Source organism: Symphalangus syndactylus, chromosome 4 (assembly GCF_028878055.3).
Source record: "Symphalangus syndactylus isolate Jambi chromosome 4, NHGRI_mSymSyn1-v2.1_pri, whole genome shotgun sequence".
Taxonomy (NCBI): Eukaryota; Metazoa; Chordata; class Mammalia; order Primates; family Hylobatidae; genus Symphalangus; species Symphalangus syndactylus.
In genome coordinates this window covers 138,290,084-138,312,661 of record NC_072426.2, presented here as the reverse complement: position 1 = coordinate 138,312,661, position 22,578 = coordinate 138,290,084, and positions in this window count along the sequence as shown.

Here is a 22,578-nt window from a genome sequence, read left to right as displayed (position 1 = left end):
GTCACTGTGTCTGTCAGGTAATCCAGGCAGATGTAGCAGCTGACCTCGGCTTGGAGTTGGCCCCAGGACACTGTAGAGACCCCTGTGCCGGAAAGGATGTGTCTGAGGTTTCTTTCTTAAGGAAAGCCTTGTTTTCTCCATGTAAGGAACTTGAGAAACTGATAACTCAACTTTGTACAAGCAGATCTCCTGTGCTGTTGTCAGCTCTCAGCTCATCTGTTACTTCCTCCTGACCCAAGCATCCCTTGATCTCCATGAGGACTCACCTCCCTGCCACTGTTACACAGCATCAGGGACAGTACCATGAGCTCTCCCACCTACGACTGTAGTCATTGTGCCCATTTGGATATCTGCAGTCCCAGTAACTGTGACCTCCATCTTCTCCCCGCCACGATTCTGTAGTGTCAATCTTTGGGAACCATAATAAACGGCATCTATTTAAAAATAACCAGATCACCAGTTTGGATTCCTTCACAAGTTGTCGGCTCCCGTTAGGCAGAGCATGCACCCAGGGAGTCAGGGGTCTTTCTAGGCTCCATCTTCCCCAGGTACTGAGTCCTACTCCCGGCTTACCTGGAGCAGATGATTCAGAAGGGTCTTGGACACGGACCTCCGGGAGCGTCGACCGAGGACACTCTTGCACCAGACTGAGAGGTCAGCGCGGAGACCCAGATTTATATGGACCAGCAGCAAGGTGGCACTTAGGCCCCCGTCCACCGAGGACTTGCGGCCCCGCCCCTGAGGAGCCTGGGCAGGGCCAGGCTGTAAATGAGCTCCTGATGGGTGAGTGGGAATCTGTTGTGATTAAATTTGGGCAGGTAGATGTGGGTGGCGCGAATATACATGATCTAATTTATGCCTTGTTAATCCTCCTTAATTCGCTCAAAGCACTTTAATCCCATCTTTGCAGATTCGGACCCAGGGTCAATGGGGCCTTTCTGAAAGGCTCAGTGGGGCCTCTCCAAGTGCCACCCAGCTGTGTGCAGCTCTGGAGCACAGCAGTTTCACCCTGTCTCCCTGATACAATTTCTAGCACTGCAGGACGAGGAATGAACTTTGCCCTTCAGTTCTGAAGGCCTGGGCTGAGTCCACCTCCTGCTCCCTGCCCCTCACAACAAGCTGAATCTACTCCAGTGGCTGCAGAATTCCCCAACCAGCAGGGGGAGATATAGAGAGACCAACTCAGGGCCCTCCTGTATCTAGAAAGAGAATCTGAAAAGCCCCAAGCCAAGGAGTTGTGCAGCTGTTGACGGTTTCCATTCCGGGAATCGCTGTCTCCAAGAAATGACCTGGGCACAAGGAAGCCTTGGGAGAAAAAGAGACCCCAGAACACCCGCAATGAAGCAGGAAGTCCCAGGGCCGGGAGGCAGCAGCGCCCGATGCGGAGGCCTGGCCTGACCTGGTAGGTGCAGCCGCCATTAGAATGACCTGCACTCTATCCCATGCTCCGCCCCACCCCTATCCTGAGGCAGATCCCAGGTCCCATTTGAGTCCATTTTCCACATGATCGTCTCCACCCACCTGCACTGCATGGCCCCTTCAGGGATCTGCTGCACTTCATTCTACCTCACGCCTTTCCACTCCCTGCACGTGATGGTTTCAAATTGCAATTTTAATCATGCTCCTTCATACGCTGGAGCAGCTTTTACAGCTCTCGGAAAGAATCAAGCTCTTTACCATGTACCCAAAGGACCTAACAGTCTGGTACCCCCTAATCTCCATCTCACCCTTCACCTCTATTTCCACACTCAGCACAGGGAACTCTCCTGCCACGGGACCTTTGCATGGGGAGCTTTTGTCCATGAGAATTCTCATGCCCCAAACACATTGTTTACTCCCTTATTTCCACCCACTCTTTCTTTATATCCCAACCTAATGTTACTTTCTCTGGAAAGCATTCTCTGCACTCTGAAATCTGTGACATCTTACAGTTTGTATCTGGCAGAATTTTATTAAACAAATTTGGATTCTTAAATGGTTGCTTTTTAGCAATGATTTAGCAATCATTCACACACAACCTTGTAAAAATGAATATTTAATTTTATGCTACAAATGTATAAAAAAGATTAATCTTATAAAATATAAATATTTAAATACCAGGTGGGCAGATTACTCAGACTGACTGAGTAAACATCTTGAGCTTGACAAATCTGTAAATGGCTCAATTTTTGTATGGAGCTTCACAAATCTCTCTGCTTTCAACTTTCACTGAGCAGTGAAAATGGTTTGGAAAATCTATGAAAAGTAAATTTCATTTTTATAAAATAAATCTTCTCACTAGAGTGTAAGGAGATTTTTTTGAATATATTTTGGGTGAGATATGGAGCATTCTACAGGCGGAAGGTTGCAGATCTGCAGCTTCCTAAGAGACTCACATGGCTGAGCATGTTGGATGGAAGCCCACGTTGCTGAATCTGGTGTCTTTATAGGTGTTGCTGTAGCCAGAAAGCCAGGCCCATCTGTCCTGTCTGTAAATCCCTACGTGATCAGAGTCAAGAGTTAGGCCCTCAGTAAAACACGTTCTTACTTTGCCCAGTGCTGCCTTCTGAGGTCCAGCTCTGCTACTCAACACTCCCCAGCCCATGCCCAGCCTGTTCATGTTACAGATTCCTGGCAAGGAGATGTCCTTAAGGTCACAAACCTTGATGAGTGGTGGATGGAAGATGGCCAGACATGAACTATCTTAGGGGCTTTATCCACACAGTGACAATTCTTCCCATAGTGAACCTAGAGTGAGAGGCAGGGAGAAAACCTGTTCTGGGAGTTGAGGGTACTGAAGGAGGCTCATTCAGTGCATGAAATGAATAAGATGTGTGCCCTGCACAGAACTACACATGCTGCTTCATTGCACGCACCCTCACAGCAGTTATGGTTCCAATTCAGTGATGAAAAAATTGATGGCTAGAGATGTTAAGGGATGGAGAGTGAGATTGCAACCTCCTCAAATCCTATTTAGTTCCCAAAAACACAGTCACAGTGTGTCCTGCCTCCGGTTCAGGGGCAATGAAGAACTCTGTGGTGGGGCTCTCTTGGAGCACATTTTTCCTGTGAGCAGGAGCCTGAGGTCACATCCTGCACTCTACCTCTTCTACTTCCTCCAGAACCTGTGATCTTTTGTAGGTCCACACAACTTGTCCCCATCACTACCTTCACAGGTAGCCCATGTTAAGAGATGGAGAGTGAGATTGCAACCTACACAAATCCTACTCAGCTCTCAAAAGTGCAGCCAGAATATTTTCGGCCTCTCACTCAAGGGCAATGAAGAGCTCTGTGATGGGGCCTTCTGGGAGCACCTCTTTTCTGTGAGCAGCATGAAGGGGTGGGTTGCCCCTCCACACCTGTGGGTGTTTCTCGTTAGGTGGAACCAGAGACTTGGAAAAGAGACGCAGAGACAAAGTATAGAGAATGAAAAAAGGGGGCCCAGGGGACCGGCGTTCAGCATACCGAGGATCCTGCCGGCCTCTGAGTTCCCTTAGTATTTATTCATCATTCTTGGGTGTTTCTCGAGAGGGGGATGTGGCAGGGTCATAGGATAATAGTGGAGAGAAGGTCAGCAGATAAACATGTGAACAAAGGTCTCTGCATCATAGACAAGGTAAAGGATTAAGTGCTGTGATTTAGATATGTATACACATAAACATCTCAATGCTTTAAAGAGCAGTGTTACTGCCCGCATGTCCCACCTCCAGCCCTAAGGCAGTTTTCCCCTATCTCAGTAGATGGAACATACAAATGGTTTTATACGAGACATTCCATTGCCCAGGGACGGGCAGGAGACAGATGCCTTCCTCTTGTCTCAACTGCAAGGAGGTGTTCCTTCCTCTTTTACTAATCCTCCTCAGCACAGACCCTTTACGGATGTCGGGCTGGGGGACCGTCAGGTCTTTCCTTTCCCATGAGGCCATATTTCAGACTGTCACATGGGGAGAAACCTTGGACAATACCTGGCTTTCCTAGGCAGAGGTCCCTGTGACCTTCGGCAGTGTTTTGTGTCCCTGGGTACTTGAGATTAGGGAGTGGTGGTGACTCTTAAGGAGCATGCTGCCTTCAAGCGTTTGTTTAACAAAGCACATCTTGCACAGCCCTTAATCCACTTAACCCTGGGTTGACACAGCACATGTTTCAGGGAGCACAGGGTTTGGGGTAAGGTTACAGATTAACAGCATTTCAAGGCAGAAGAGTTTCTCTTAGTACAGAACAAAATGGAGTCTCCTATGTCTACTTCTTTCTACACAGACACGGTAACAATCTGATCTCTCTTTCTTTTCCCCACAAGAAAGCCCTACCTGGCACAACAGTTCCACAGCAACTTGCTGTCACTCATTTTTCTTCTAAAAGATAATTGCTGTTAATGGCTTTTTGTAAGTATTCCCAAATGGTCTATGCATATACAAAAATAACACATTTATATGAATATGGGTTATGTATAGAATGGTCCCATTTGTTTATCTCCAAATGGGAGCTACTTGCATATGGTACAACTGCCTACTTGTTTATTTTTGTCCTGTATCACTATATATGATTCAGGCTCTTTTTTTTTTTTTTTATACGGAATCTTGCTCTGTCACCCAGGCTGGAGTGCAGTGGCGCAATCTCGGCTCACTGCAACCTCTTCCTCCTGGGTTCAAGCAATTCTCCTACCGCAGCCACTCCAGTAGCTGAGATTACAGGTGCCCACCAGGCCAGGCCAATTTTTGTATTTTTAGTAGAGACGAAGTTTCACCATGTTGGCCAGGCTGGTCTTGAACTCCTGACCTCAGGTGATTTGCCTACCTCGGCCTCTCAAAGTGCTGGGATTACAGGTGTGAGCCACCGTGCCCAGCCTTCAGGCTATTTTTAAATGGATTACCAAATTTGAGAAAAATTATCTCTGGGAAATACTATAAATGACATGGATGGGTTCTGAACATCTGCAGGGTATCCAGTCTTCTAGATTAATGTTTCTCGCAATGTACTTGGCCCTCCGGTTTGTTCCCAGAGAACAGCTAGCATTTACTGAGTTATTCATCATGATGCATGCACTGGATTGAGTGCTTCACCTAAACTTTCAATGGACTCTGTGTATCAGAACTGACAGGTAGTGATGATTGCATTCTCTACAAAGAGGAAAGTGAGTCCTAGAATGGGTAATTCATCCAAAGTCGTAGCTTCCGCTAGCGCTTTTCCATCCTCTCATAGCATCCTCTGTACCCTTTTATATCACCATCAAATCACTTTTGACATCTTTCATCCTATTAGCTACTGACTCCACAATTCTTATTTGAGATTACATCTTCAGTTAACGTTGTAAATCTGCTAGACTTTCTCATGCAATACTTGACTTCCAAATATTATAAAGCAAACAAACAGAGCTAAGAAACCAGTTGAAGGTATATTTAAATTTTAATTTCAAAAGGGCCCCACCAAATGTCCAATTATATAGCTGCTGTGGTATTTTGGCAATTCTTCAAACATAATCAGGTTGCATTAAATTCAGCAATTTTACTCCTTGATATGTATTTTTAAAAATTGAAAACATAGGTCCACACAAAAACTTGTGCACAAATGTTCATAGTATAATAACATTATTCATAATAGCCAAATAATGGAAACAAATCCAAATTTCCATTAATCTATGAATGGATAAACAAAGTAGTATAACAGTACTGTGCAACATTATTCACCCACAAAAGGAACAAACTACTGACCCATGCTTCAACATTAGATGAACATTGCAGACATTATGCTTACTGAAAGAAACCAGATACAAAAGGCTACCACTGTTTGATTTCATTTATGTTAGTTAACCAAAATAGTTTATACAGTCAGAAAGGGGATGGATGGTTGGTTTCAAGGCCTAGAGGAAGGAGACCTCTCACTGGGCAAATAATTCCCTTTGGGCTCATGAAAATGTTATGGAATTGCCGGGCGCGGTGGCTCAAGCCCGTAATCCCAGCACTTTGGGAGGCTGAGGCAGGCAGATCACGAGGCCAGGAGATCGAGGCAATCCTGGCTAACACGGTGAAACCCCGTCTCTACTAAAAATACAAAAAATTTGCCGGGCGTGGTAGTGGGCACCTGTAGTCCCAGCTACTCGGGAGGCTGAGGCAGGAGAATGGCGTGAACCTGGGAGGCGGAGCTTGCAGTGAGCCGAGATCACGCCACTGCACTCCAGCCTGGGAGACAGAGCGAGACTCCTTCTAAAAAAAAAAAAAAGAAAATGTTCTGGAATTAGAAAGTGATAATGGGCTGGGCTTAGTGGCTCATGCCTGTAATCCCAGCACTTTAGGAGGACGAGGTGGGCAGATCACTTGAGGTTGGGAGTTTGAGACCAGCCTGGCAAACATGGTGAAACCTCGTCTCTACTAAAAGTACAAAAATTAGGCCGGGCGCGGTGGCTCACGCCTGTAATCCCAGCACTTTGGGAGGCCGAGGCGGGCGGATCACGAGGTCAGGAGATCGAGACCATCCTGGCTAACACGGTGAAACCCCGTCTCTACTAAAAATACAAAAAATTAGCCGGGCGAGGTGGCAGGCGCCTGTAGTCCCAGCTACGCGGGAGGCTGAGGCAGGAGAATGGCGTGAACCCCGGGGGGCGGAGCCTGCAGTGAGCCGAGATCGCGCCACTGCACTCCAGCCTGGGTGAAAGAGCGAGACTCCCTCTCAAAAAAAAAAATAAAAATAAAAATAAAAATAAAAATTAGCCAAGTATGGTGGTGCACTCCTGTAATCCAAGCTAGTCAGGAGGCTAAGGCTGGAGGATTGCTTGAACCTGGAAGGCAGAGGTTGCAGTGCACCGAGATCATACCACTGCACTCCAGCCTGGGTGACAGAGTGAGGCTCTGTCTCAAAAGAGAAAAATATGAACTACAATATTTGGGTTAGATTAACTAATTTTTTTTTTTTTAATTGAGATGGAGTCTCACTCTGTTGCCAAGGCTGGAGTGCAGTGGTGAGATCTCAGCTCACTGCAAGCTCCACCTCCTGGGTTCAAGCGATTCTTCTGCCTCAGCCTCCTGAGTAGCTGGGACTACAGGTGCACCACTACCATGCCCGGCTAATTCTTGTGTTTTTACTAGAGACTGGGTTTCACCATGTCGGCCAGGCTGACCTCAGGTGATTCACTTACCTCAGCTTCCCAAACTGCTGGGATTACAGGTGTGAGTCACCGTGCCCTGCCCTAATTCTTTTTTTGTTTGCTTTTTTGTTTTTGAAATGGAATTCCCTCTTGTCGCCCAGGCTGGAGTGCAATGGCGCAATCTTGGCTTACGGCAACCTCCAACCCCTGGGTTCAAGAGATTCTCCTACCTCAGCCACCCGAATAGATGGAATTACAGGTGCTCGCCACCATGCCTGGCTAATTTTTTTTTTCTTTTGAGACGGAGTTTCACTTTTTTTGCCCAGGCTGGAGTACAATGGCGCGATCTCGGCTCACCTCAACCTCTGCCTCCCGGGTTCAAATGATTCTCCTGCCTCAGCCTCCTGAGTAGCTGGGATTACAGGCATGCGCCACCACGCCCGGCTAATTTTGTGTTTTTAGTAAAGATGAGGTTTCTCCATATTGGTTAGGCTAGTTTCAAACTCCCGACCTCAGGTGATCCGCCCTCCTCGGCCTCCCAAAGTGCTGGGATTATAGGCGTGAGCCACCACGGTTGGACAATTTTTTTATTTGTAGTAGAGTCAGGGTTTCGCCATGTTGGCCAGGCTGATCTTAAACTCTTGACCTCAGGTGATACACCCGCCTCGGCCTCCCAAAGTGCTGGGATTACAGCCCTAAGCGACTGCACCCAGCCTCGTCCTAATTCCTAAGGTGATATTTAAAGCAGTCTGAGGGCAGAATCGCAAGGTAACCTCAACGCAACCAAAAAAAGGTTGGAGTTTTGAGGGTCCCCAGCAAAGCTTCACTGAACAACGGTGCTATCAAATAATACAAAATACATAGCAAATGCTCAATTTCTGAAGTTGGGAGCAGTGATCCATTGCCACAGGTGCTACAGCTTAGAGGTGAAGGCACCAGCTGCTCCTCCCACTCAGAGGTGGCATAGCCCTGGGACTCACCTAACCTCCCGCACCCGGTTTCCTGAACTGTGCAGTATGAATTAGAACAGGATTCATCTCACACCAAATTTAAATAAGATCCAGTCAATTAAAACAACAACTGAAACAGTGTTGTCTGATTTTAATTTCCTAAATTTGGAAAGCAGCACTTTCCAGTGGCTTGTTTGGCATCTCCAAGAGCTATGTGGACATTTCAGAGATACTATATTGTTTTAAAGGAGTGCTGTCATTTACTTCCATTCTGAAGGGGTGGGTTGCCCCTCCACACCTGTGGGTGTTTCTCGTTAGGTGGAATGAGAGACTTGGAAAAGAAAGAGACACAGAGACAAAGTATAGAGAAAGAAATAAGCGGGCCCAGGGGACCAGCGTTCAGCATATGGAGGATCCCACTGGCCTCTGAGTTCCCTTAGTATTTATTGATCATTCTTGGGTGTTTCTCGGAGAGGGGGTTGTAGCAGGGTCATAGGATAATAGTGGAGAGAAGGTCAGCAGATAAACATGTGAACAAAGGTCTCTGCATCATAGACAAGGTAAAGAATTAAGTGCCGTGCTTTAGATATGTATACACATAAACATCTCAATGCCTTAAAGAGCAGTATTGCTGCCTGCATGTCCCACCTCCAGCCCTAAGGCGGTTTTCCCCTATCTCAGTAGATGGAACATACAATCGGGTTTTATATGAGACATTCCATTGCCCAGGGACGGGCAGGAGACAGATGCCTTCCACTTGTCTCAACTGCAAAGAGGCGTTCCTTCCTCTTATACTAATCCTCCTCAGCACAGACCCTTTACAGGTGTGGGGCTGGGGGACCGTCAGGTCTTTCCCTTCCCAGGAGGCCATATTTCAGACTATCACATGGGGAGAAACCTTGGACAATACCTGGCTTTCCTAGGGAGAGGTCCCTGCGGCCTTCCGCAGTGTTTTGTGTCCCTGGGAGATTAGGGAGTGGTGGTGACTCTTAATGAGCATGCTGCCTTCAAGCATCTGTTTAACAAAGCACATCTTGCACAGCCCTTAACCCATTTAACCCTGAGCTGACACAGCACATGTTTCAGAGAGCACGGAGTTGGGGTTAAGGTTACAGATTAACAGCATCTCAAGGCAGAAGAATTTTTCTTAGTACAGAACAAAATGGAGTCTCCTATGTCCACTTCTTTCTACACAGACACAGTAACAATCTGATCTTTTCCCCACACCATTCCTGTTGAAATACATGGTCGTTAGAGAGGGGAAAACGTCAATATAGATATATTTAAATTAACACAGCTAAGGAAACTCCGAGAATACAAGTGAGCTTTCCAGAAGTGGAAGTGATCAGACAGGAGTTTCATGAAGCTGGTGCTCAATATTCAACCCAGCCTGCTCCTCAAGCGCAGTGACGTTTGGGACATTGGACAGTGGAGTCTGAGTTGGGAGGGAGCTGTGCCGAGCTAACAACATTCCCTTGTTATTGACTCAAAATCAAGAAATAAGGTTCACCCTCAGTCTAAGTTACTTACCTTCAATAGGACCTTGAGTTTGAGGGTCTCAGTTCTCCCCAGTTAATATATAAATTAAATGTGTTTTCAAGCAAATGTTTACAAGAACTCTGGTGATGTGTATCTGGTGATAGTAAAATTCCTATGCCAAAGTAATTGTCCAGGAGGCATCAAAGCCATTCTAAATAAGGAAGTACATACAGAGAAGATGTATTTTCCTAGTTGCTATCAAGATTTATTATAACATCCTACTATTGGACCAGGAATACAGAAATAAGTCTTTGAAAACATAGAGCTCAAAGCCCCCATCTGTGCTTATACATTTTCTAAAATACAACGTGCTAAAAGTTGTGGACCGGTAGTTCAGGCAAATGAGGTAATAACTCATCCAGAGTGAATAATGGGTGAAGGCTGGGAAGGTAATTTAATACCAGTGATTTTTTTTTTTTGAGACAGAGTCCCGCTCCGTCCCCCAGGCTGGAGTGCAGTGGCGCGATCTCCGCTCACTGCAAGCCCCGCCTCCTGGGTTCACGCCATTCTCCTGCCTCAGCCTCCCGAGTTGCTGGGACTACAGGCGCCCGCCACCACGCCCGGCTAACTTTTTGTATTTTTAGTAGAGACGGGGTTTCACCGTATTAGCCAGGATGGTCTCCATCTCCTGATCTCGTGATCCGCCTCGTGACCTCGGCCTCCCAAAGTGTTGGGATTGCAGGCGTGAGCCACCGCGCCCAGCCCACCAGTGATTTTTGAGGTAGCAGCTGCTACATCACAAGTTTTTTGCTAATATTTTTTACCCAGTGTCTTACTCAGCTTGGGCTGCTATGAAAAACTACAATAGACTTGGTGGTTTAAACAAGAGACATTTAATTATGACAATTCCAGGGCTGGACAATACCAAGATCAGGGTGTCAGCCTGGTGGGCTTCTGGTGAGGGCCCTCTTCTGGCCTGCAGGCTGCCTTATTGCTATAACCTTACAAGGCAGAGTAACGTACCTGGGAATTCTTTTCCTTTTCTCAAAAAGACATTAATCCCATTATGGGGGCTCCTCCCTTAGGACCTCATCGAAACCTAATTACCTGATAAACATTTCATCTCCTAATACAATTCAATGGAGAGTCAGGGTTTGGACATGTGAATTTTAGGGGGATGCAAATATTTAGTCCATGACTCCCAGTAATACTTTTGTTTTCAAGTAATACATACTTTTTAAAATTTACAAAATCCAGCCGGGCGCGGTGGCTCACGCTTGTAATCCCAGCACTTTGGGAGGCCGAGGCGGGCGGATCACAAGGTCAGGAGATCGAGACCACGGTGAAACCCTGTCTCTACTAAAAATACAAAAAAAAAAAAAAAATTAGCCGGGCCTGGTAGCGGGCGCCTGTGGTCCCAGCTACTGGGAGAGGCTGAGGCAGGAGAATGGCATGAACCCGGGAGACGCAGCTTGCAGTGAGCCAAGGTCGCGCCACTGCACTCCAGCCTGGGTGACAGAGTGAGACTCCGTCTCAAAAAAAAAAAAATTTACAAAATCCTACTCTTCACACTCACTGGCTGTGCTTGAGAACATTCCAAATGCCCTATAGTACTTTCTCCCATTTGCACTAAGGAGCCCAGCTCCTAGAAACAGTGCTGGCCTCTGTTTAATTTAATGAGAAAGCAAAGACTTAGCAAATAGTAAACAGTCACAGTAGGGGTTTGGATAATATTTTTGTTAATTGACTGTGACCCAGAACTAGTAAAGTGAAAGGAAAAAATAAAAATCACCCATGATTCCACACAGATTTAGATTTATTTTGAAATCATTCTTCCATCACACAGACTTTTTCCATGTATGGGTGTGTATTCACACAGTACTATTACTACATATCCTAGACTAGCTTATATTTTTTCTCTTCACTTACATGTTATGGAAGAAGACAACTAGAGCTTGTGCCTGCTGTCTCCTGGACCCTGCCCTATGTACATTTTTTCATTATTAATTTTAATCTACAGCCTTTCACCACAATAAATTGTGACTCAGAATGTACCAGTGTTTCCAAGTTCGTTGAGTCCTTCTAGCATTTCACTGATTCTGAGATTAGTGTTAGAAAGCCCCCAACACAGAAATCAATTAACTTACCTTTCTGCAACAGCACAGGAGGTACAAGACCTCTCCACAAATACAGATCCTGAAACTCCTACCAAGCATTAATTTCTTAAGAAGCTTCTTCTGAAGCTTCTTACATACATAACATATAGGACACATGACAATACAAAATTGGTAAACATGGTGAAATACATTTATTGGCACTGAGAATACAAAATTGGCAGGAAAAAGTTATATTTCTAGAGTCTTCCCTTTTGGAATTGCTAAACCATTTTGTAACTGATTCCCACATAATTTCTGTGAAGTAGAATGTTCTGATTAGAATATTCTAATTATATTATAATTCATATATTATAACTAGTGTTTGGAATCAATGAAAAAAATAATTTTCATCTGCTTATTGACAAAAAAACACCCTAACTCTTCTAACATAATTAATCCTAACAATTAACTGAGGTTAAACAATGTCCGGAAATACTTTAAGGAACACGGAAAAAATATTAAACAAGGCCGGGCGCGGTGGCTCACGCCTGTAATCCCAACACTTTGGGAGGCCGAGGTGGGTGGATCATGAGGTCAGGAGATCAAGACCATCCTGGCTTGAATCCCTGTCTCTACTAAAAATACAAAAAATTAGCCGGGCGAGGGGGTGGGCGCCTGTAGTCCCAGCTACTCGGGAGGCTGAGGCAGGAGAATGGCGTGAACCCCGGGGGGGGCGGAGCTTGCAGTGAGTCAAGATCGTGCCACTGCACTCCAGCCTGGGCAACAGAGCAAGACTCCGTCTCAAAAAAAAAAAAAAATTAAACAAGATGTGAATAGCCTTCCAGGTCATTCATCATTTATCTTAGATTCCACAGACTGTAAAATATTTGAAGTAGGTGTAGTAGTGATATAAGGCCAAAGGTTTTCTGTAAAAGTATCAGGGAAGGTATACATTTGGAGTCTGTTATTATTGTAGAACAAAACCTTTACAAACGCAAAATTCAGAAAAAATGTCAACGTGCGCCAGTCCTCCTGTGTCCCTTGTGCCACATGGACTAGTCCAGAGCTGAACTTGCCAGTAGCCCTCACTGAGTGATGCTGATGTCAGAGCATCACTGAGGAGATTCCCTGCACACTCCTGCAGCCCGGTGTCCTGTGTTTCTTACTTCTTCCTGCCAGTGATGCCTGCCAGCATCAAATCCTGCAGCGCTCAGGATAGTGAGGTGAGAAGAAAATCAGTACAGGTTGTAAGAAAAGTTGGGTTTCATTCTTCCATAGGTCATATATTTCTCTCTTCTAATATGATAAAATTGGGGTGGGCAGTTTCAGGATCTAGTGTGAAATCTACCTTCAATATGTTGATCATTTATGCAGGCCAATACATTGTGGAGAAACACATCAACTCTCTTTAATTTCTTTAAAAACACTCCTGGAATTTTTAGGTTTTCGTATCTGTTGTGGATATTCTCAATACTTCCCAGGAACTCTACTTTGGTCTAAATTTACTTGTCTCTTACTTAACTTAGAAGATTTTTCAGCATAAAAATATGGTGAAAAAGTAGGATGTTGCTTTCACTTGGTTTTTCTTTAACCTCCTTACTCTTTCATAAGTTTTTAAAATTGCACCTTACTCCTTTTTCAGTAACCAGTTTGTTTCAACTGTGAGTGGAATTCTAAACTAAACTAAAATGGTGAGAAGACTTTAATAGACATCTAGCCCTAAGGAAAAATATACCCATAGCCAACAGGCATATGAAGAAAGCTAAAAATTACTGATCATCAGGAATAATGCATATCAAAAAGATGAGGTATTACCTCACACGTGTCAGAATGGCTATCAAATAAAAAACAAAAGACAGGCTGAGAGCGGTGACTCACACCTGTAATCCCAGCACTTTGGGAGGCCGAGGCAGGTGGATCACCTGAGGTCACAAGTTCGAGACCAGCCTGACCAACATGGAGAAACCCTGTCTTTACTAAAAATACAAAAAATTAGCCAAGCGTGGTGGCGCATGCCTGTAATCCCAGCTACTCGGGAGGCTGAGGCAGGAGAATTGCTTGAACCTGGGAGGCGGAGGTTGCAGTGAGCCGAGATCATGCCATTGCACTCCAGCCTGGGCAACAAGAGCGAAACTCCGTCTCAAAAAAAAAAAAGACAAGTGTTGGTAATAATGTGGAGACATTATAACCCTTACACACTTTTTTTTTTTTCGTTGAGAAGAAGTCTTGCTCTGTCGCCCAGGCTGGAGTACAGTGGCATGATCTTGGCTCACTGCAACCTCCACCACCTGGGTTCAAGCGATTCTCTTGCTTTAGCCTCCTGAGTAGCTGGGACTACAGGTGTCTGCCAACACGCCCGACTAATTTTTGTATTTTTAGTAGAGACGGGGTTTCACCATATTGGCCAGGTTGGTCTTGAACTCCTGACCTTGTAATCTGCCCACCTCGGCCTCCCAAAATGCTGGGATAACAGGCATGAACCACTGTGCCCAGCCACCCTTACACACCTTTAATGGGAAAGAAAAATGGTATAGCTGCTATGAAAACAATGTGGAAGTTCCTAAAAAAAATCAAAATAGAATTACCATATGATCCAGCAATCTCACTTTTGAGTATTTACTCAAAAAAATTAAAATTAGGATCTGGAAGAGATACCGGGACTCCCATGTTTACTGCAACAGTTGTCACAATACCTAAGAGATGCGAACAACCTAAATTTCTATTGACAGATGAATGGATAAAGAAAATGTGGCCGGGCGTGGTGGCTCATGTCTGTAATCCCAGCACTTTGGGAGGCCAAGGTGGGCGGATCACCTGAGATCAGGAGTTCGAAACCAGCCTCAACATGGAGAAACCCCATCTCTACTACAAAAATAAAATTAGCTGGGCGTGGTGGTGCATGCCTGTAATCCTAGCTATTCAGGAGGCTGAGGTAGAATTGCTTGGACCTGGGAGGTGGAGGTTGCGGTGAGCCGAGATCACGCCATTGCACTCCAGCCTGGGCAACAAGAGTGAAACTCCGTCTCCAAAAAAAAAAAAGAAAAAGAAAATGTGACAGATGCATACAATGGAATGGAATACTATTCAGCCTTAAAATAGAAGAAAACTGTGTTCTATGTGAGAACATAGATGAACCTTAAGGTCATTATAATAAGGGAAATAAGTTAGTCACAGAAAAAAGAAATACTGCATGCTTCCACTTGTATGGGATATCTAAAATAGTTAAATTCATAAGATCTGAGGGGAATGGTGTTTGCCAAGGGTTGGGAGTAGGGGAAATGGAAAGTTACTAATCAATAGACATTCAATTTTAGATAAACAAGATAAATAAGCTCTACAGACGTGCTGTACGACCTTGTACCTATGATCAAGAAGAGTGTATTATACACTTGAAACCTGGTTGAGTGGGTAGGTCTCATGATAAGTGTTGTTATGAAAAATATAATTTAAAAATGTATATGTGCCACATTTCACCATAATGTTACATACAATAGCAAAAAACCTGTAAATTTATTAACAATCCAACAATTGAAGTAATTTACTTTACATCCACTCTTAGAATATTATAGAAACTGTATAATCTCTTCTGCACACTCTCAGACTAGCATTATAGAGAACAAAATCTTTTTTTTTTTTTTGAGTTGGAGTAGTCTGGCTCTGTCGCACAGGCTGAAGTGCAGTGGTGCGATCTCAGCTCACTGCAACCTCTGCCTCCTGGGTTCAAGCAATTCTCCTGCCTCAGCCTCCCTAGTAGCTAGGATTACAGGTGCTTGCCACCGCGACTGGCTAAGTTTTGTATTTTTAGTAGAGATGGGGCTTCACCATTTTGGTCAGGCTGGTCTTGAACTCCTCACCTCAGGTCATCTGCCCGCCTCAGCCTCCCAAAGCGCTGGGATTATAGGTGTGAGCCACCGCCCCCAACCTAGAAAAAAATCTTTCTAATCACCACTACAAGTCCAGGAGGTCCTCAAGACCACACTCAGGTTCAATAATTCACTATAACAGCTCACAAAATTCAGCAAAGCTGATATATCATGATTTAGTCTGCTTTGGCTACCACAACAAAACACCATCATTGGGTGACCTAAAAAATAGAAATTTATTTCTCCATACTGTGGACACTGGGAAGTCCAAGATCAAAGTGCCAGCAAGACAGGTTTCATTCTGATGCCTTTTCTCTCTTACTTGTGTGCACAGAAAGAGCTTGGTTCTCTCTTCCTCTTCTGATAAGGCCACTAATCCCATCATGGGGACCCCACCCTCATGAACTCATCTAAACCTAATGACTTTCCCAAAGGCACCACCTTCATATTTTTTCACTGTATAAAATATAAAAGTGGCCACTTTGGGAAGTCATTAAGTTCAGATTAGGGCTTAAACATATGAATTTTGAATTTAAGAAAATGTTGAATTAAAAAAAAAATTTTAATCCCAGCATTTTGGGAGGCTGAGGCAGGTGTATCTCCTAAGGTCAGGAGTTTGAGACCAGCCTGGCCAACATGGTGAAACCCCATCTCTACTAAAAATAGAAAAAAATTAGTTGGGTGTGGTGGTGCACACCTGTAATCCCATGTAATCCCAGCTACTCGGGAGGCTCAGGCCAGAGAACTGCTTGAACCTGGGTGATGGAGGTTGCAGTGAGCCGGGACCGCACCTTTGTACTCCAGCTTGGGCAACAAGAATGAAACTGTCAAAAGGAAAAAAAAAATTTGAATGTAAGAATGTAAGCCCTAAGAATTAGGGCTTAAACATATGAATTTTGGTGAAACACACATATTCAGTGCATAACAACTCATGAGTATAGTTTAATAGAAGAAAAGAACACACTGAAATAAGCAACAGGGAAGAATTGTTGGAAGATACAGAAGTAGGAAACACCAAGAATCCTTTTTCCTACCTAGCCAGCAATTGCGCTAACAAAATCTCTCTGATGAAACTATTGTGGAACTCTCTGGAGTCGTTTTTTTTTGTTTTTTTTTGTTTTTTTTTTTTTTGAGACGGAGTCTCACTCTGTCTCCCAGGCTGGAGTGCAGTGGTGCAATCTCAGCTCACTGCAACCTCCGCCTCCTGGGTTCAGGCAATTCTCCTGCCTCAGCTTCCTGAGTAGCTGGGATTACAGGCGTGTACCACCACACCTGGCTAAGTTTTTTGTATTTTTAGTAGAGATGGGATTTTACCATATTGGCCAGGCTGGTCTCAAACTCCTGAGATTTTGATCCACCCACCTCAGCCTCCCAAAGTGCTGGGATTACAGGCATGACCCACAGCACCCAGCCTCTGCAGTCTTTTTTCACACTTGCAAATTCCAGGGGAAGTCTTGGAAGATAAACTGCCATTAATGTCAGTCCATTTTAGCTTTTATCTTAGCATCAGCTCTGCATGGAAATAATGAAACAAAAATACTATACAGAATGTAGAAAACAAATAGCAAAATGACAAAAGTAAATCCCTTCTTATCAGTTATTATTTTAAATGTAAATGAATTAAATTTTTAATCAAAGAATGGCAGAATTAAGTCTAAAATGATCCACATATATATAGTCTAAAGGATATTCAAAGTGAATATCCTTTAGACACAAACAGGTTGGAAGTGAATGAATGAAAAAGGTATTCCATGCAAACAGAAACTAAGAGCAGTGGTCATCATACTTGTATCAGACAAAACAGATATTAAATCAAAAAGGTTCTAAGAGACAAAGAAAAGAATTATATGTTAATACAAGATTCAAAACAGAAGATGTAACAATTGTAAACATTTACACACCTAATAACAAATGATCTGGCCGGGTGTGGTGGCTCACGCCTGTAAGCACTTGCAGGGGCCGAGGCAGGAAGATCACAAGGTCAGGAGTTCCAGACCAGCCTGGCCAACATGGTGAAACTCCGTCTCTACTAAAAATACAAAAATTAGCCGGGCTTGGGGGCGGGCACCTGTTATCCCAGCTACTTGGGAGGCTGAGGCAGGAGAATCGCTTGAACCCGGGAGGCAGAGGTTGCCATAAGCCGAGACCACACCATTACACTCCAGCCTGGGTGACAAGAATAAAACTCTGTCTCAAAAAAAAAAAAAATCAAAATTTATGAACCAAAATTTGACAAAATAGAAGAGAGAAATAGACAATAACAGATGGATTTTTTTTTTTTTTTGAGACACAGTTTTGCCCTTGTTGCCCAGGCTAGAGTGCAGTGGCATAATCTTGGCTCAGTGCAATCTCTGCCTCCTGGGTTGAAGTGATTCTCCAAACTCAGCCTCCCAAGTAGCTGGGATTACAGGCACCCACCACCATGCCCGGCTAATTTTTGTATTTTTAGAAGAAATGGGGTTTTGCCATGTTGTCCAGGCTGATCTCAAACTCCTGGCCTCAGGTGATCCACCCACCTTGGCATCCCAAAGTGCTGGGATTACAGGCTTGAGCCACCGTGCCTGACCACCTCCCTCTATAATCTTACTTCTGCCCTCAGATAGAAACAGAAAAAAAATTTTCAGATGAATTTATAGATAATCAGTATGTATTTATGTTAACAAAATATGTTTTATATATATTTTACACCACATTTACCATACCAGACACTGTTCAAAGTGCTTTAACTTATGAAAACTCATTTAGTCTTCACAAATCTAAAAAGTAAGTTGAACTATTATTGCCCCATCCCTCCTTTTTTTAACCAGATGAGAAAGGCAGAAAAAGATAACTGCTAAGGTCACACAAGATAAGAGGAGGACAGAGCATGGATATGAACTCCTGGAAGCCTGGTTCTAAAGTTAAGCCTTCACCACAGCTCTTTATTTTCTTCCTCTAACCTGCAGAAGTACACAGACACACATTATGTGTACGCACACACATATACACATACATACATACATCAAACTACCTGTAAAAAGTCTGTTATGCATCCTTACAGGCCTTTACATATTTTTATGGACAGGAAGAGGGAGAGTAATCTGCTAAATCCAGATGGAACAGACATAGAGCAAAGCTACAAAGCATCTTAGAATGTAACAGGCATGAAAAATATTCTTTGGCTGAAAAACTAGATCATTGATAAACTTGGAACAGTCTCAGTGGAGGAGTAAAGATGAAAGCCCGATTGCTTCTGAACTCTTCTTTTATTTATTTATTTTTTTGAGTCTCACTCTGTCGCCAAGGCTGGAGTGCAGTGGCACCGTGTCAGCTCACTGCAACCTCTGTCTCCTCGGTTCAAGCAATTCTCCTGCCTCACCCTCCTGAATAGCTGGGATTACAGAAGCCCACCACCACGCCCGGCTAGTTTTTATATTTTTAGTAGACAGGGGGTTTCACCATGTTGGCCAGGCTGGTCTCGAACTCCTGACCTCAGGTGATCCACCCACCTCGGTCACCCAAAGTGCTGGGATTACAGGCATGAGTCACCGCGTCCAGCCCTGAACCCTTCTTGTAGGGAAGAACAAAATTCTTAGGGCAACTGGTCTAGAAGAATAATTACATCACATCTCTTTTTTTTTTTTTTTTTTTTTTTTTTTGAGACGGAGTCTCGCTCTGTCCCCTAGGCTGGAGTGCAGTGGCACGATCTCGGCTCACTGCAACCTCTGCCTCCCGGGTTCACGCCATTCTCCTGCCTCAGCCTCTCCGAGTAGCTGGGACTACAGGCGCCTGCCACCACGCCTGGCTAATTTTTTGTATTTTTAGTAGAGGCGGGGTTTCACCATGGTCTCGATCTCCTGACCTCGTGATCCACCCGCCTCGGCCTCCCAAAGTGCTGGGATTACAAGCGTGAGCCACCGCGCCCGGCCCATCACATCTCTTTAGGTTAATTAGCATCTAGCAGGTGGGCCCCATCCAGTTAAATTATGCTGTATCCTATGAGGTATAGTCAGCCTTGCAGGATTCAGTGCCATATTGATGGGGTTCCCATATTAAGTATTTATTTATTTATTTATTTATTTATTCACTTACTCATTTATTTTTGAGACAGAGTCTCGCTCTGTCGCCCAGGCTCACTGCAACCTCTGCCTCCTGGGTTTAAGCAATTCTCTTGCTTCAGCCTCCTGAAGAGCTGGGATTACATGCGCCCACCACCAGGCCTAGCTAATTTTTGTATTTTTAGTAGAGACAGGGTTTCACCATGTTGGCCAGGCTGGTCTCGAACTTCAGACCTCAAGTAATCACCTGCCTCGGCCTCCCAAAGTTTTGGGACTACAGTCGTTGAGCCACCATGCCTAGTCTCTTAAGTAATTTTTATTTTTTTTAATTTTACTTTAAGTTCTGGGATACATGTGCAGAATGTGCAGGTTTGTTACATAGGTATACATGTGCCATGGTGGTTTGCTGCACCTATCAACCTGTTATCTAGGTTTTAAGCCCCGCATGCACTAGGTATTTGTCCTAATACTCTCATCCCCTCACCCTTCCACCCCCCAACAGGCCCTCCTGTGTTTTGTTCCTCTCTGTGTCCATGTGTTCTCATTGTTCAACTGCCACTTTTGAGTAAGAACATGAGGTAGCCGGGCGCGGTGGCTCACGCCTGTAATCCCAGCACTTTGGGAGGCCGAGAGGGGCGGATCACGAGGTCAGGAGATCGAGACCATCTTGGCTAACACGGTGAAACTCCGTTTCTACTAAAAAATACAAAAAATTAGCCGGGCATGTTGGCGGGTGCCTGTAGTCCCAGCTACTCGGGAGGCTGAGGCAGGAGAATGGCGTGAACCCAGGAGACGGAGCTTGCAGTGAGCTGAGATCGCGCCACTGCATTCCAGCCTGGGGGACACAGCGGGACTCCGTCTCAAAAAAAAAAAAAAAAAAAAAAAAAAAAAAAAAAAAAAAAAGAACATGAGGTGTTTGATTTTCTGTTCCTGTGTTAATTTGCTGAGAATGATGGCTTTCAGGTTCAACTACGTCCCTGCAAAGAACTATGTCCCTCAACTATGTCCCCCATTTTTTTATGGCTGCAGAGTATTCCATGGTATATATGTTCCACGTTTTCTTTTTCTATTTTTTTCTTTTTGAGATGAAGTCTTGCTCTTGTCCTCCAGGCTTGAGTGCGATGGCGCCATCTCGGCTCACTACAACCTCCAGCTCCCGGGTTCAAGCTTTTCTCCTGCCACAGTCTCCCATGTAGGTGGGATTACAGGCGCTTGCCACCACGCCCAATTTTTGTATTTTTAGTAGAGACAGGGTTTCACCATGTTGGCCAGGCTGGTCTCGAACTCCTGACCTCAGGTGATCCGCCTGCCTCAGCCTCCCAAAGTGCTGGGATTACAGGTGTGAGCCACCACGCCCGGCTATATTCCACATTTTCTTTATCCAGTCTATCACTGATGAGCATTTGGGTTGGTTCCAAACATACGTGTGCATGTGTCTTTATAGTAGAATGCTTTATAGTCCTTTGGGTATTTTAAATACTTTTTTTTTTTTTTTTGGTGACAAAGTCTTGCTCTGTCGCCCAAGCTGGAGTGCGGTGGCGAGATCTCGGCTCACTGCAACTTCTGCCTCACGGGTTCAAGCAATTCTTCTGAGTAGCTGAGATTACAGGCAGGTGCCTCCACGCCGGCTAATTTTTGTATTTTTAGTAGAGATGGGGGTTTCACCATGTTGATCAGGCTGGTCTCGAACTCCTGACCTTGTGATCCGCCCACCTCGGCCTCCCAAAGTGCTGGGATTACAAGCGTTGATTTTTAATGCCACGTACTGTGACAGGGAAAGAAACCACCCCGCTGGCTGCATAGTTTCAGTTTAAATAGCATAATATACAGGGTGGGTGCAGTGGCTCACACCTTTAAGTAATCCCAGCATTTTGGGAGCCCGAGGAGGGTGGATCGCTTGAGCCTAGGAGTTTGAGATCAGCTGGGCCAACACAGTGAAACCCCTGTCTGTACTGAAAACACAAAAACTTAGCCGGGCGTGGGTGGCACGCGCCTGTAATCCCAGCTACTCTGTAGGCTGAAGCGGGAGAATTGCTTGAACCCGGGAGGCGGAGCTTGCAGTGAGCCAAAATGGCGCCATTGTACTCCAGCCAGGGCGAAAATAACAAATAAATAAATAAATACCATGCACTCACCTCACTGCAAAGTAATATGGGGGAAGCTGCTGCCACTGGTATTTCTTTTCCTTTCTTTTTCAGGAGACTCTGGAATTTCAAAATGTTTATGAACCAGGACTTTGCTTTATCGGTTGATTGTCTAGGTCACACCTCTGTTCAACTGTTCACCATACACCCTTTCTAGGATATATTAAAGGCATCAACGGGTCTTTATTCCACAATTCAAATCTTAGTACTTCATGTTTAAAATGCTTCACTGGCTTTTCTTTGCATTTGAAGAAAACCAATATCCTCAATTTTGCCTAAAGGGCCTTGCAGCATTCATTCTCGCCTATCTCATCAGCCTCACAAAGCCATTTTCCATATTTTATACTTCTTGAAATGTCCCACGTTTTAGTGCCAACCAAACGACCCCTTTCAGTTCCTTTTGTACCAAGTTTTTAAAAATTATCATTTCTAGGCAGGGCGCGGTGGCTCACGCCTGTAATCCTAGCACTTTGGGAGGCCGAGGCGGGCGGATCACGAGGTCAGGAGAGGCCATCCTGGCTAACATGGTGAAATCCCGTTTCCACTAAAAATACAAAAAATTAGCCGGGCGTGGTGGCGGGCGCCTGTAGTCCCAGCTTCTCTGGAGGCTGAGGCAGGAGAATGGCGTGAACACGGGAGGCGGAGCTTGCAGTGAGCCGAGATCGCGCAACTGCACTCCAGCCTGGGGGACAGAGCGAGACTCCGTCTCAAAAAAAAAAAAAAAGTCATTTCTGGCTGGGTGCGGTGGCTCACGCCTGTAATCCTGGCACTTTGGGAGGCCGAAGGCGGGCGGATTGCCTGATCTCAGGAGTTCGAGTCCAGCCTGGGCAACATGATGAAAACCTGTCTCTACTAAAAATACAACAACAAAAAATTAGCCAGGCGTGGCAGCGTGCGCCTACAGACCCAGCTACTGGGGAGACAGGCAGGAGAATTGCTTGAAACCGGGAGG